The sequence below is a fragment of the Arvicanthis niloticus genome, chromosome 18 (genome assembly GCF_011762505.2).
Source record: "Arvicanthis niloticus isolate mArvNil1 chromosome 18, mArvNil1.pat.X, whole genome shotgun sequence".
NCBI lineage: Eukaryota > Metazoa > Chordata > Mammalia > Rodentia > Muridae > Arvicanthis > Arvicanthis niloticus.
In genome coordinates this window covers 42,284,937-42,298,348 of record NC_047675.1, presented here as the reverse complement: position 1 = coordinate 42,298,348, position 13,412 = coordinate 42,284,937, and the positions used below count along the sequence as shown (strand labels likewise).

The 13,412-nt window shown below is 44.3% G+C and overlaps 1 long non-coding RNA gene across 1 annotated transcript in view; it reads left to right on the top strand.

Annotated features, from left to right (window-relative positions):
- LOC143434984 (uncharacterized) overlaps nucleotides 1-12,999 on the top strand; it is a 28,673-nt gene extending 15,674 nt beyond the window's left edge. The window contains exons 2-3 of the long non-coding RNA XR_013104905.1: nucleotides 8,584-9,040; nucleotides 9,710-12,999. This is a non-coding gene — a long non-coding RNA (uncharacterized LOC143434984). The remainder of the gene's footprint in view (nucleotides 1-8,583; nucleotides 9,041-9,709) is intronic.
- The last annotated feature ends 413 nt before the right edge of the window (nucleotides 13,000-13,412 follow it).

The following is a 13,412-nucleotide window of genomic DNA, read 5'->3' as shown; positions in this document are numbered from 1 at the left end:
TCCAGGAGGATCTCCATAGCTCAGTGTTGCAGTGTGGTACTCTCATGTTTTATTCACAGGGGTACACCCAGGGGTAAGGTCAAGGGGTGAGCACGGTAGCACTCATTGGGTTTACTGTATCTTAAAGATTTATTTTATTATTTTTTAAATTAGATGTGTGTATGTCTTTGTTTGGGCATGTGCACATGAGGCCAGAAGAGGGCTCTGGTTCACCCGGCTCTGGAGTTGCAGGTAGTTGTAAGCTGTACAACTTGGGTTCTGGGAACTGAACTGGGGTCCCCTACAAGAGCAGTACATGCCATGAATTGCTGAACCATCTTTCTGATCCCTGACTTTTTATATTTTATAGACTAGTCAGCTGTTCATCAAGACGTGGGAACAAAGCCTATCAAAGCCAGTTTATCCAAAACTATGGGCTCAGAAACCTGGCTGCTTGCACTTATAGCTAGTTGTTCCTTCTCCTTCTCTTGCCCAGCTAGAGTTTCATGAGGCAACTTGGGGTTGGGTCTAAACTCACCATGTAGTCAAGACTGACCTTGAACTTCTGATCCTCCTTCTCCTCCCTGTGTGGGATTACAGGTATGAGCCATTATACACAGCTATTTCTTTAATTTGTACCCTTCACTCATTTTTTTTAACCTTCCCTTTTCTCTTCTTTCTTTTCTCACCTCTGCTCTCTCATTCCCTTATGTATTCTCTAACACCATTTTTCCCTAGGGATGTGAGACCGGCTTTATTTGCGTATCCTCTACCACCAGCAACCCTCCTCCATACCCAAGAGGTCCCATTGTTTCTTCTCCCTGGAATAGAGAATCTCATTCATTCCCTAGTCTATCTGTTATCTCTGAAGACTACAAGCAAGATCTCATTAGTTATGTCCGGAAGGTAATGACAGGAGAGGCAGGAGGAAGGGTGGGGAATGTCGGAAGACCAAGGACTCCAGAGCAGTCTAGGTAGTGAAGTGCTGGAGCATGTTTGGAAATAAGGAGAGAAAAGACTAAAGGACACATAATGGTACCATGGGGAAGACATTAAAACTGACCAGGCCAGTTTCAGTCATGACCAGGCCATGTTCTCAGTGACTGAATTGTTTGGATGCTTTTGAGCAGAGTACCATGTCTAGCTTCCCATTTAGGAGGCTAACTGATCATCTGGTCATGTTCATCTCCACGTTGAGGGGGCCACTGGTAACAGAGATGGATAAGGTAGAAAAGAAGAGAAAGTGCAGCAGATTCTATGATGGAGAGAGACCTCACTCAAATCCCCTGTGCTCTGGGACCTCTAACTGTTTTTTTGCATATCCATATGGTTGGAAGGTGCAGGATTAGCATCTTATAATGACCATTGCAAGCGATCCCCAATATGATGACTAAGAACAGGGAGAATTCAGTCATTTGTGGGTCTGGAGTTCAGAAGGTTTGAATTAAGACATCAGTAGAGGTCATGTTCTCTCTAGAGACTCTCAGGGAATGTCCTTCCTTGACTCTACTCATTTGTGATGGCATCAGATGTTTCTTGGCCTGAAGTCGCATCGCTCTGGTCTCCACCTCCATCTTCACATGACCTTCTCCCTACATCTCTGTTCTCCTCACATCTCACTCTGCCTTCTCTCATCAGCACACCCAACACCGAAGTCAGGATGAAGCCCAAATCCAGGATGATCTCATCTGGAGATTCTTAAGTGGTTACATCTGCAAGGACCTAAGTCTTAGTCACAATTTCCAAGACTCAGGTCCCAGTCATATCTTTTAAAGATCATTGTTTAATTTACCACAGCAGACCAGGGCTTTGTAGACCAGCAGGGACTGTGCAGCGTGTATCTTTGCACAATTTTTAGCTGGCAGCTGAGATTCATACAAAAGATGATATGACACCCGAGACGTGCTGCACCAAGATCCAAGTGTGGGAAGGAAGTAGGTGGAGAATAAATGGAGGAAGAGTCCCCTGAGTCATCCTGGGCTGGCAGGGTAGGTGGGGTGAGTTTGGTACCTACTATGCTGTATTTTTGTTTGTTTGATTGATTGATTATTTATTTAGTGTGTGTGTGTGTGTGTGTGTGTGTGTGTGTGTGTGTGTGTCCATGTGTGAAGGCATGCCACTGGGTTGCAGAGGACAACTTGCAGGTGTTGTTTCTTTCTTTCTGCAACGTGGGGTCTGGGTATTGAACTCGGGGCTTCAGGCTTCATGGCAGGTGCCTTTCCCCATTGAACCATCCTGCTGCCCCACCCCCACCCCCTGCGCTTTTGTGATGTGGGTAGGAACGCTCCGGTGGGAGCTCTCATGTGTTGTGAATTTCTGAAAATTAAAACACGTTAAAAGAATAAAATTGAGGCTACTCCCCTCATTTATTCTATTTTAATTTTGATTGAGTACCCACAATATGACTGGTGTTTGCCAGTCTCTTCACCGTATGGAGCCCAGTGAACCCCACAGCTCTGTTTGTTTTTAATCTGTGCCAGGTCACTGTATATTTCATGACAAGCCAGCCTAAAGATTTACACGTGTCCCTGACAAGATTTTTGTCTCAGGACAAATGTTCTCTCGTGCCAGGAGAGTGGGAGATTCATGTCACCGTGTCCAAACCCTAGGCTCTTGAAACCTGACTAACCAGGATCTTGTTGGAAGGAAACAGTTTGTTTTTCTTAATCATCCTGATGTCACTTCCAAGTAGGCATGGATGACAGCTATCCCCTCCCGACTCCATAAACTAATTGTCATAGGGAAAGATGGGCCTATTTAACTGCAGGAAGATGTTAGAACAGCTTAATTGTGCTGCTTCCACAGCAGATGGCTGTTATCAGTGGAGGAGGGGAATGCAGAACCCAAAGAAACACCAAATGCAGACAAAGACATATAGGCGAGTTTAATTTTGTACTGTAATGTGTGTGTGTGGTGTGTATGCATGCGTGTGCATTCATGAGCATGCGTGTGTGTCTGTATGTATGTATGTATGTATGTATGCTTACTTTATTCCCCGTTATGTTCAGGATGGAAGCGTGCGGTAGAAATGATGTCAGCGGAAAGGTTCACTGTGTTATTTAAAATCCTACGGACACCACTCAAACTATGTTGTTGACAGTTAAAAATGACATATCTATTATTCATGTGGTCCCCTATGACAAAGGAGAGGCAGCTTGAACTTGCCTGGAGATGAGCAAACAGGAAAGTAATAGGGTTTGTGAAGTGAACCTGGATTTAAATGTGTCTTGGGCCACTTCAGGCATCCATGCTACAGTTTCCCCGGGGTTAAGGAGCAGCCAAGTTAGGAATGCCCTGTTCAAACAGAAGTCCCAGCCCATGAAGGTGCATGGTCCATCTGCCAATTACCTTGGTTTCTTTCCCATCATTTTTATTAGGAGTTTATATTGTCTGGGCCTCAAATCCCAGTGGTACCAATGGCTAATCTTGTATTTGAGGCCAATTGTGTCTCCATCCCTTACAAGGACCACTTTTCTCTTTAAGTGGACACCATCATTTCTAATGCTCAAAAGGCTGCTGGGAATTTAATGATAGAGTGTGTATGATTTGTCCTATTTAAATCATTCAACAAGTCAGTTATGAGTTCTGTAGGGAGTAAAAAGATTCACTGGGCCTCCAACTCCTAAGTCCTAAAACATGTCTGACATGACCTGGGACAGGGGAAGGGGGATGCAGCGTTTTCTCTGTGCTGGGACCCAATGCTTGAGGCTCAGCCACATATGTTTTATCTATGTACTATGGAGCAGGAATTTGAACTCACCTCTGATCACATCTAGAGTTGAGCCTCCTTCAGCAAAAAGTCAGTGTGGGTTCCCCCCGCCCCTTTCTTGAAAGTATTTTGCAGTGAAGAATTCCTGGCCTCCCTGGGCCCTCAGCCTCCTGGAGATGGATGACCTCTAGTTTAGCTATGGCTAAGAGCAGAGGCTGCCACCTATAGCTGTGTCCAGGTCTTGGATATCTCTTTAGTCACTTGAAGAGTGCCACTTAGCAGCGCCCCCACCCCCACCCCCACCCCCACCCCAGGCTTAGCTTCCACCTGGGTGTGGAATGATTCCAGTGGAATGTCTGTGGTCCTGAGGCATACATCAGTCCACAAAAATAAATCTCAGAAAAGAGGTGCAATTCCTTATGATCCAGTGACTCTAGAGACCTGTGAGCAGAGAATCTGGAGCTCTGGTTCATGGTGCCTGTCAGAGGCCAGGTCACTGAGCCAAATTGCCAGGCTCTTGGCTAAGGTGGGTATCTAATTTAGCGTTTTACTGCTGTGGAACAGACACCATGACCAAGGCAACTCTTATAAGGGCAACACTTAATTGGGGCTGGCTTACAGATTCAGAGGTTCAGTCCATCATCATAAAGGTAGGAGCATGGCAGCACCCAGGCAGGCATGGTGCAGGAGGAGCAGAGAGTTCCATCTCTTGTTCTAAAGGCAGCTAGGATGAGGGTCCTAAAGCCCATGGCCACAATGACACACTTCCTCCAATGAGGCCACACCTACTCCAACAAGGCCACACCTCCAAATAGGGCCACTCCCTGAGCCAAGCATATTGAAATCACTACAGGAGGGGAAGGGAATTGACAGCTGGCTTGATTGGATCACCTGGGACAGGTCTCAGGTTGAGGACACTGGAGTCCTGTGTATGTACAGGACATATATATGTTTGTCTATGTTTGAATGGGAGGAGAGCCCTGGAGGTCAGGAGAGACATGGGGGGGGGGACAATGCAGGTGAGCTTATTTTTCTGGCCTTTGCCATTGTTTGTTTGTTTGGGTGGTTGTTGGATTTAGAGGGTGGGGAGGAAGGCTTCTCTCTTCCTGCCTCCCTGTTTCCTTCTCTCCTCTTTTTCCCTCCTCCATGTTCTTTTGGTTTCCTTCTCCCATTACTTTGTCCTAAGATGGAGTGAGCTCACTTGAACTACTGGACCCCTACCCACTTTGCATGTGGCAAAGAGGCCACAGGCCTGCCTACCCTAAAGCAACATGGCTGGCATTGATGTCCTCTCAGAGCCTGTGCTGCCTGTCGTTAGAGGTGAACCACATCCAAGAACGAAGCATACGATGTCAGCTCAAGGAAAGCACTGGCTTTGGGTAGGGGATTCCCTTTCCTTCCTGACTGAGGGTTTCACCCCTCACGGCCCTTACCATCCAGCTTCATTGACCTGAACTCTTGGGTTCCTCTCCAGGCAGTTTAAAGCTTAATCACCTTTATTTGTGGAGTCCCTCAAAAAAAAAAGTGTTGTTGTAAATTCCACGTCTCAGAAAGGGAGGTATAAATGCCAATCTGTGTGACTGTGTAATATTTATTATTTTGATTAAAGAAAATGGATAGTGACATTTATTAGGTCACAAGTTACTTAATGGCAACAAATGACAAAAAAAAAAAATACTGTTTTCTGTGCAAACCTCAGAATGTCCCTCCATGGTTATTCTCTTCTGCTTCAGATGTGAGGGGTGTTAGTGATCCAGGCACAGTTTGGGGAAGGCTGGTTTTGTAAGATACTTCGTCGGGGAACAGTAGCTACACAGAGGAAACTGCAGGGCTCAGGGCTTAGACTAGATGTCTTTCTCTGTTCTGGAAGGACAACTGCTAGAATTCTAGGGGTGTCTGTCTGTCTGTCTGTCTGTCTGTCTGTGTGTGTGTCTGTGTGTCTGTGTCTCCGGGTGTGTGTGAAGGTATGTATGTACATCTGTGTGGCAAATATGTGTATATGTATGAGAGTATATATGTGCATGTTAGCATGTGCTCATGTACATGCAGGTGCACATGCGTATGTGTGGAGGTCAGAGGTCATTGTTGAATATCTTGTTCAACAATGAACAGGGTATCTTACTGAACCTGGAATTCATCAATCCAACTAGTCTGGCCACCCAGCAAACCCTAGGGATCCTCCTGTCTTGCCTGCCCAGAAGTAGGGTTACAGGCATATGCAGACTGTCTGTCATTTAATGTGTGCTCTGAAGATCTGAACTCAGACTCTCATGCTGCATTCAAGCACTTTGTCAACTGAGACGTCTCCACAGCCCTTTGGTGTATGTTGTATTTGTATACTATCAATAGAAATTAATAAAATGGAAGGATTAGAGTTTCTTATGTTGGTTTGTAACCGCTCCATTTTTTTTTTTTTTGCAATGACACTAACAATAGGTTTTCCTATAGAGGAATATAGTTCATATCTGCACACTAGAGATGACAGAGAAACCAAGGTTTATTACATGGGTTCCTTTGGTTAGACCTGTGTAAGGTCTTATGTGCATTCTACAGCCAACCCTCAAATGCACGTACTATTAATCTCCTACTTGACAGTGAGGAGACTGAGGCTCGGGTTCTCTGGGCTGTAGTGTTAAAGGCTGTCAGATTACTTGCGCACAGCTTTCGAACCTTGGTATCTCCTACTCTGTGTCTTGGCTCTAGTTTGTGGCTTCTGCTCCTCTTTGCAGAGAAAGACTTATCATTGTTGTACAGAATTCCACTGTGACGTAGTGACATGCTCCCCGGACAACAGGAGCATAAAGTCCTGTCACTTGGCATCATCAGACAGACACAGGTCTGAGTTTACATCAAAGTTAATTCTTCGTTAATTAATCAAAGTTAATTCCAAGTGCAGGGCCAGGTAGTATACAGGCTCTAAAAAAGCCTGTCTTGTTTGGATATACCATTGAGACTTTTCAGTCTGTGTGACATAGTTATGACCGAAACCATAGAGATGCTTGCTGGGCAACAAAAAGGGAGGAAGGGCCTTTAAAAATGATTTTTTTATTGAGAATAGCATACTGTGAGATTGGTACAGATTTAATGCCCACCTCTGATAGGATCCCAGGTCTGTCACAGGATGTGGTGGATTGGGGCAAATAGTTTCATTATAATACAAACATAAGTTATAAAAAAATAAGATATAAAATTAATACTATGAATTTCAGGCCTTTTCTCATTTTTTATAGTTTTGTTCTATTTTTAATAGTATAATATAATTACAATATTTCCCCTTTTCTTGCTCAAAACCTTCCCATATACCCATCCTTGGGTTTTTTTTCTTTTCAATTCGTACCCTCCTTTTTCATTAATTGTTGTTACTTAGAAAAATAATGGTATTGCTTCTGAAATATTGAAGCAGATGAAGAGATGTCAGGTGCTGGATACAGGTGACACCTCTGTAAGAATTAACTTTGATGTGTAATCAGACCAGTGACAGGGGATGTGAGGTAGCTGGGACTTTCTGCTCCTGTTGTCCGACAAGCATGTCACTACATCACAGTGGAATTCTGTACCGTAAGGATGAAGACTGCCCACTGCTGAGCAGGGGGGGAGCTGCAGAGGAAGGTTGCTGGGTAACAGTACCTGCATGAAGGTCTGAGTTCAAATCCTAGGACCTACATAAGGAGCCAGGGCATAGCTGTGTAGCCTATAACCGCTGGGGTTTGGTGGTCACCAGACTAGCTCTAAACTCCATGAGAGAGACTGTCTCAAAGGAATCAGGTAGAGAGTGAAGCAGCATGGTGCCTGCCGTCCTTCTCTGGCGTCTCTCTGTGGGTACATGTGCACGCACGTCATGCGCACAGCACACACGTCCACAACTAAATGAATGATTAAACACGTAAAAAGCAGTCAGAGGAATGATTGCTCTTAAAGAGGAGAGAGGAAAACGGCTGATAGCTAGGGGTAAGTAATAAAACAAGACATCAGAAGGCTAGGAATAGATTGTCGATCCTTCTGGATCTGGTAGAAAGACTGCAGGCAATCTGCAAAAAAACATTTCTTAAAACGGATTGACGACTCGTGCGTGGCTCTGTGTTTTTGCTGGGCTTTAATCAAAACTGTTTACAATAGAACAGAACAGTGGCTGCTCTCCACTCTTTGTAGCTGGTCTCACTCTGAGTGTCTTGCCTTTGTAAATCTCTTTCCTGCAGGAGCCTCCTTAAGCAAAGGGCACGCCCACCACTCTGAAAAACCCTCCTTTGTCAGCTTTCTGTCCACCCGCTGGGTAATCTCAGAGACAGGATTGTAAAATCTGACTTGACTCTCCCCTTCAACGAATTCTACCCAGAGTTTGTAGGCTTGCCCCTCAGGCAGGATGCACCGGGGCCTCCAAGCCCTTGGATGATTAAAGGCTACATCTTGCGGAGCTTGCAAAGTCCGGGTGATGGGTAGATCGCAGTGGCTGGAGGGAAACCCCGTGGAAATGCTCACATTCTGCACCAGATAGTTGAAAGAAAGGTTTAAAACTGCATATAGGTTTATCCAGAGGTGCTGGAAGAAAGTTAATAGCTAGAGAGACCTTGCTCTCGTGGAATTTGGCTCACTTTAAAGGGAAGAGTTGGGAACGTTAAACAAAGCCAGTGGGAACTTCTATAACCTTGGTCATCCGTGTTTTGAGCACCTAGTTTGTACTTGGCATGACTCTTGTACATGTATTCTCCCATGTTCCAGCCTCTGACTAATTCAGTGATAAAGATACTACCGTTCCATCTTCTGGAGGAGGAGACTGATCAGTCTTAGGGAATTAGAATGTTGTTCAAGGACTTGTAACTATTAGGTAACCCAGGACAGCAGGGTTTTAGATATATCAATTTAATGACTAACCAGGTTTTCTTTCTTTTCTTTTGCAGTGACCAAAAGCAATCTGGAGAGGAAAGCCTATTTGGCTTACAGGTTACAATCTAAACTCTCAGGGAGTGGAGGCCAGAAATCTGGAGACAGAAACTGGGATCCTGGAAGACTGCTGCTTATTGCCTTGCTTCCAGGTCCAAAACAGATAACTTTCTTATACAGCCCAGGCCCACCTGCCTAGAAATGGTACCGCCTACAGTGGGCTGGGGCCCTCTCACATCAATCAACAATCAAGAAACCGTGCACAGGCACATAGAACCACCAGTTTGACTGAGGTGGTTTCCTCAATTGAGATTTCCACCGTCCAAGTGTGTCAACTTAACAACTGAAGCTAACTATGACAGTGGCCACGGTCCAGCTACTAAGATATACAATACAGAGAAGATCGTATTTGAGGAACTGATAAAAGTGGGTTCTAGTATTATCTCAGAAGAATATTAGGGAGAAGACTCACAGGTGAGCTGAGATCAGTGAGAATCGAAGGGCGGAGAGAAGGCAGCACCAACATGTCCGCTGTCAGATCTCTTAAATTGCTTGAGGGGCTCTTATTCAGTTGTATTGTGAGTTCATCGTTTAGGGACCTGTTCTGGCTTCTTAGATGGACTGTGAGTTTCCCAGAGTGACCCACGGTTTATGCTCGACTGTCAGATGCAGCCATTACCACAGTTCAGTGATCACAGAAAAGTGTCATGCACTTGCACCAAGGTCATCTCTATGACCCCTGATGTGCCCATCAGTGGAAGCCTTTGAGACACGGCAGGACAGGTTTTTTTTCCCCCTCAACTGATGGACAATTGACAATGTCACTCTGTCCACCCGTGGCTTTCATCCCCACTCATTGGTTCACACATGCCCTGCAGACCCATTGAGTAATGGCCATCCATCTCAGTGGTCCCAGGGAAAGATCTTGCGATGCCACACTAGGGCTTCCTGCCAGGTCTTTGGGCTGTTCTGCTTGCCCAATTAAACACCCATCCTTCCCCTGACTGCACAGCCTGTGCTTCTTCACTCCTTCATCACCTGTTATGGAGCATTAAAGGCAATTCAATTTTATGCGGATAAATAAGTGTTTAGTGGTAATGTGCCTTGTGACCTTTGAAGTGACAAGATCGCATTAATTTTTAGGAATCCCACCTTCTCTGCTGTCGCTGTGAGCGTGTTTCTGGCGGAGAGCGGAAGACCTTGCTTTTGAGAGGACACTGGCAGTTTAACATTGCTGTTTCGAAACGTAAGAAGCTTCTCTCTTTGACTTTTTTTTTTCCACCAGCCTGACGGTTTTTCAAACATATTCACTGTCAGCCCTAACAACCTGTCAACAAATGCCATTACGTGAAAATTGCCAAGACTCATTTGAGGATTGTGAAAAGTGACAGACATGCCACACGGATAAGTTTCTCAAAAAGCCAGGGTTGAAACTTTTGAAAGACACTCTGGCCCATCCAAAGGGGGTGGGGAGAAGAACAGTCAGATCCCTAGGAAAACAAAGCCAAAACAACCCACAAGCATACACCTGTCATATCAGATATCTGTTTCTTTCCTGGTCAAATTAAGGTGTACAGAAAGAATGAGACACACCAGCGACATGAGCTGCTGAGATTTGAGGCTGTGCCAGTCCCTGCTATTATCTGGAAAACTAAGAAAAGAACAGGAAAACATTTTTTTCCTTCCTCTAGAGAATACAAAAGAAGCCCACTTCACTTCTGGTCGAATATTTCAGGGATGGAAGCAGCGGAGAGAGAGTCATTTAGATGAAGGAGTGTGGAGCCAACAGTGATTCTGACACATTAGAAAATGAGGGCTTGTCTAACATGGGTCCAGGACAGATCTCAGTGGGATCAGAGGGAGAGTACAGCAGTAAGGTTTGGGACGTGGAAGATCGGAATTTGCTCCTGACTCTGCTCTGACAGTATCACCTGGAAAGCTTGCAGCAACTGCTTCTGCTTCTGGATCTTTATCTGGGCATAGAGAACCTTGCCCTGGTGTAGTCCTGGGGGTAGGTGAACATCTCTTATCCGAAGACTTAAGTATAACCTGAGACTCAAGATGACTTGGCGTGAGAATGCTCCTGAATCCAGAGACACTGTATCTCAATTTTAGATGGACTTTATAACAGAGATTTCTTCTTATCTAAATTCAACTTGTGTGGAATATTTTAAGTGACACAGCAGTCCTGCCCTGAATAATGGCAGTGGGGAAGAGAGGTGACAGAGATGAGAGAAGAAGCTGCATGTATGCAGAGCCTCCAGAACACACAGCACCTGCCATTTGTTTGGCTATTACACTGATTGCTTATGGCTTGTCAGGTTTTCTTGGAGTTTTCCCAGAGTTTTGTGACTAGCCTATCTTGTACGCCACTTCTCCTAGATGTCCTGAATATCTCCAGTGGGCATTCACATTGGAGTGTTGACGAGCATTCATGCAGTGATGTATCTGTATTCATGTTCTCCTAAAAGTTTCAGCTACTCCGACTTTTGGGCTTTCGGGTCAGTGTCTGCATTCTTCTATTTTAGCAGGGACCCCACTGTGCCAGTTGGAATGGAACCTCCATCCACCCTGCTCTAGCCAGCTCTAGCCAGTTTATAGAAATGACAGATCTCTTTGCAACGTGCCATGCATTATAACGCCTAACATCCCAATAGATCTTAGCCTCATCAGATTATTATATGCTACCATTTTGTCCTTTCCTCAGATGAATAAACTGAGGTTTGGTGTACTAAAGACTCATGTTCTCAAGGTTATAAATAGAATGGGGGAGACTGTCTCACTTTCCTCTGCGTCCAGGCCTAGAGACCAGCTTTCCAAGGTCCTCGATTTTTCACAAAGTCTAATGCTTAGACCCCAAGACTTCTTCCTGCTGCTCTCTGTGAAGTTTTTTTTTTCCCATTTAAACTTCTGCACTGCTCTTCATCCTTGTTGCCCTTGGGAACAGAGGCCGTACCTCGATTTGGCTGGAACTCCCATTAACTCTAATGGGCATGCAGCAATCTCCCCCAGCGTGCTGTGATGAGATTATTTCCCATCCAATTGTTTTAATGTTGTGGATGTTGAGTCTTCAGACATGTAACCTTTGGTTTCATTATAAGGCTCAGAACAGACGGGGTGTGTGGAGAAGATAAACTAGGAGAAAGGTGCCCAGAAAAGATACATAGCCGCAGCTTCACAGGAGAACAGTGTATACAGATGACAGAAAAACAAGGGCATCTGAGAAGGAGAGGGATCTTTTTGTCTTAACTATGAGTGTGAAATGGATATTGCCAGAATACATAGCCCGGAGGTGTTAGAAGGAAGAGGCCCTACAGTGCATATGATCAGAAATTGCAATAGGATAAACCTTGTTTATGACTTCATTATTTTTTTAAAAAAATGTAACGATAGTCCCAACTCTGAAGAGTGTGTCAGAGTTTCATCTATGTGGACCCTTTATTCTTGGAGCCCAATGATGATCTTGCGTAATTTGGAAGGTCAAGGTCATGGCTCGGATGCCCTTCTTTGAGTCCCACCCCACATACGTTACATGTAAGTTTGTGACTTAAAGAGTGTGGCAAATGCACATAACATGGAATTATTGATTTGTATGATGTATATGTGCATGTTGCAAGTGTGTGTGTGTACACACATTCACATCTCCTTATCAAGGGCTTAGCTTATAGTCAAATTGTTTCTCATCCCCAACCTTCTCTGTTAGTGGATGAGTAGGTAGAGGCTTAGTAGTGAGGTTTGGACCTCTCTCTGTCACACAAGTCCACACATCACCAATATCATGAGAGGCAGAGGGAGTGACCATGCTGTTCTGAGGTGGCTGGACATCAGCCAATAGGTTTATTCTCGTGGCCACTTCATCTTTGCTGCTGTGTGGTATTTCTAAGGAGATTTCCTACCAGCAGTGAATTCCAGAGAACCATGGGCATCTGGAGAACTCCCTGGTACCCTGAGCATGCAGCTTACTGCCTGATGGAGAGCAGACTTGAAGGAAATGCAAATCTGTAGGATGCATGTCAGCTGCAGAGTACGCTCATCTCATAGCTGATGGCTGACGGCCACGAACCCTTCCCTGCCTCAAGGGTGAAGCAGTGGTGTTTGTATGTCTGGGTTCCCCAAAAGTATTTGTTTGTAGTTTTAGAATCTTAATTTCTGATCACAAATATCACCCACCTCTTTATTAAAAGAATGGACAAATAAATAAAAATTAACAAACTTTCTCCATAGCCCAATGCCCAAGAATGTTTTGAATTATATATCCCAGCCAGGTTTGTGTATGTATGAAAACATAACATTTGCTTCAATTTTAACTTCTACCAAATTGTCTCATAACATTGGGTACTATTTTGTAAATGACTTTTTTCCCCCAACAATATACAAAAACATCTTTGTATGTCAGAATTTCAAAGCTATCTCACTTTTAAAGGCCACAAGAATTTGCCTACATGGAAACAACCTTTTTTTTTTTTTTTTGAAAATTTAAAATGAGGAATTATCAACAAAGTCGAAGGGACGATCCTTGAATGAATCCGTGTGTGAATGTTTTTCTAGAATCTAGTGCTTCTCAACCTCCCTAATGCTGTGACCCTTTAATACAGTTCCTCTTGTTATGGTAATGCCCCCATCTATAAGATTATTTTGTTGCTACTTTATAACTGCAATTTGGCTACTTTACTGTTATGAATTGTAATATAAACATCTGATATGCAGATATGCCACCCACAGGTTGAGAACCACTGAGCTTAGACCACATTTTTTTTTAACGAACCAAAAGAAAATAAATAAGCTGAGTGTGGTGGTGTATGCCTTTAACCCTAACACTCAATAGGCAGAGGCAGGTGGATCTCTG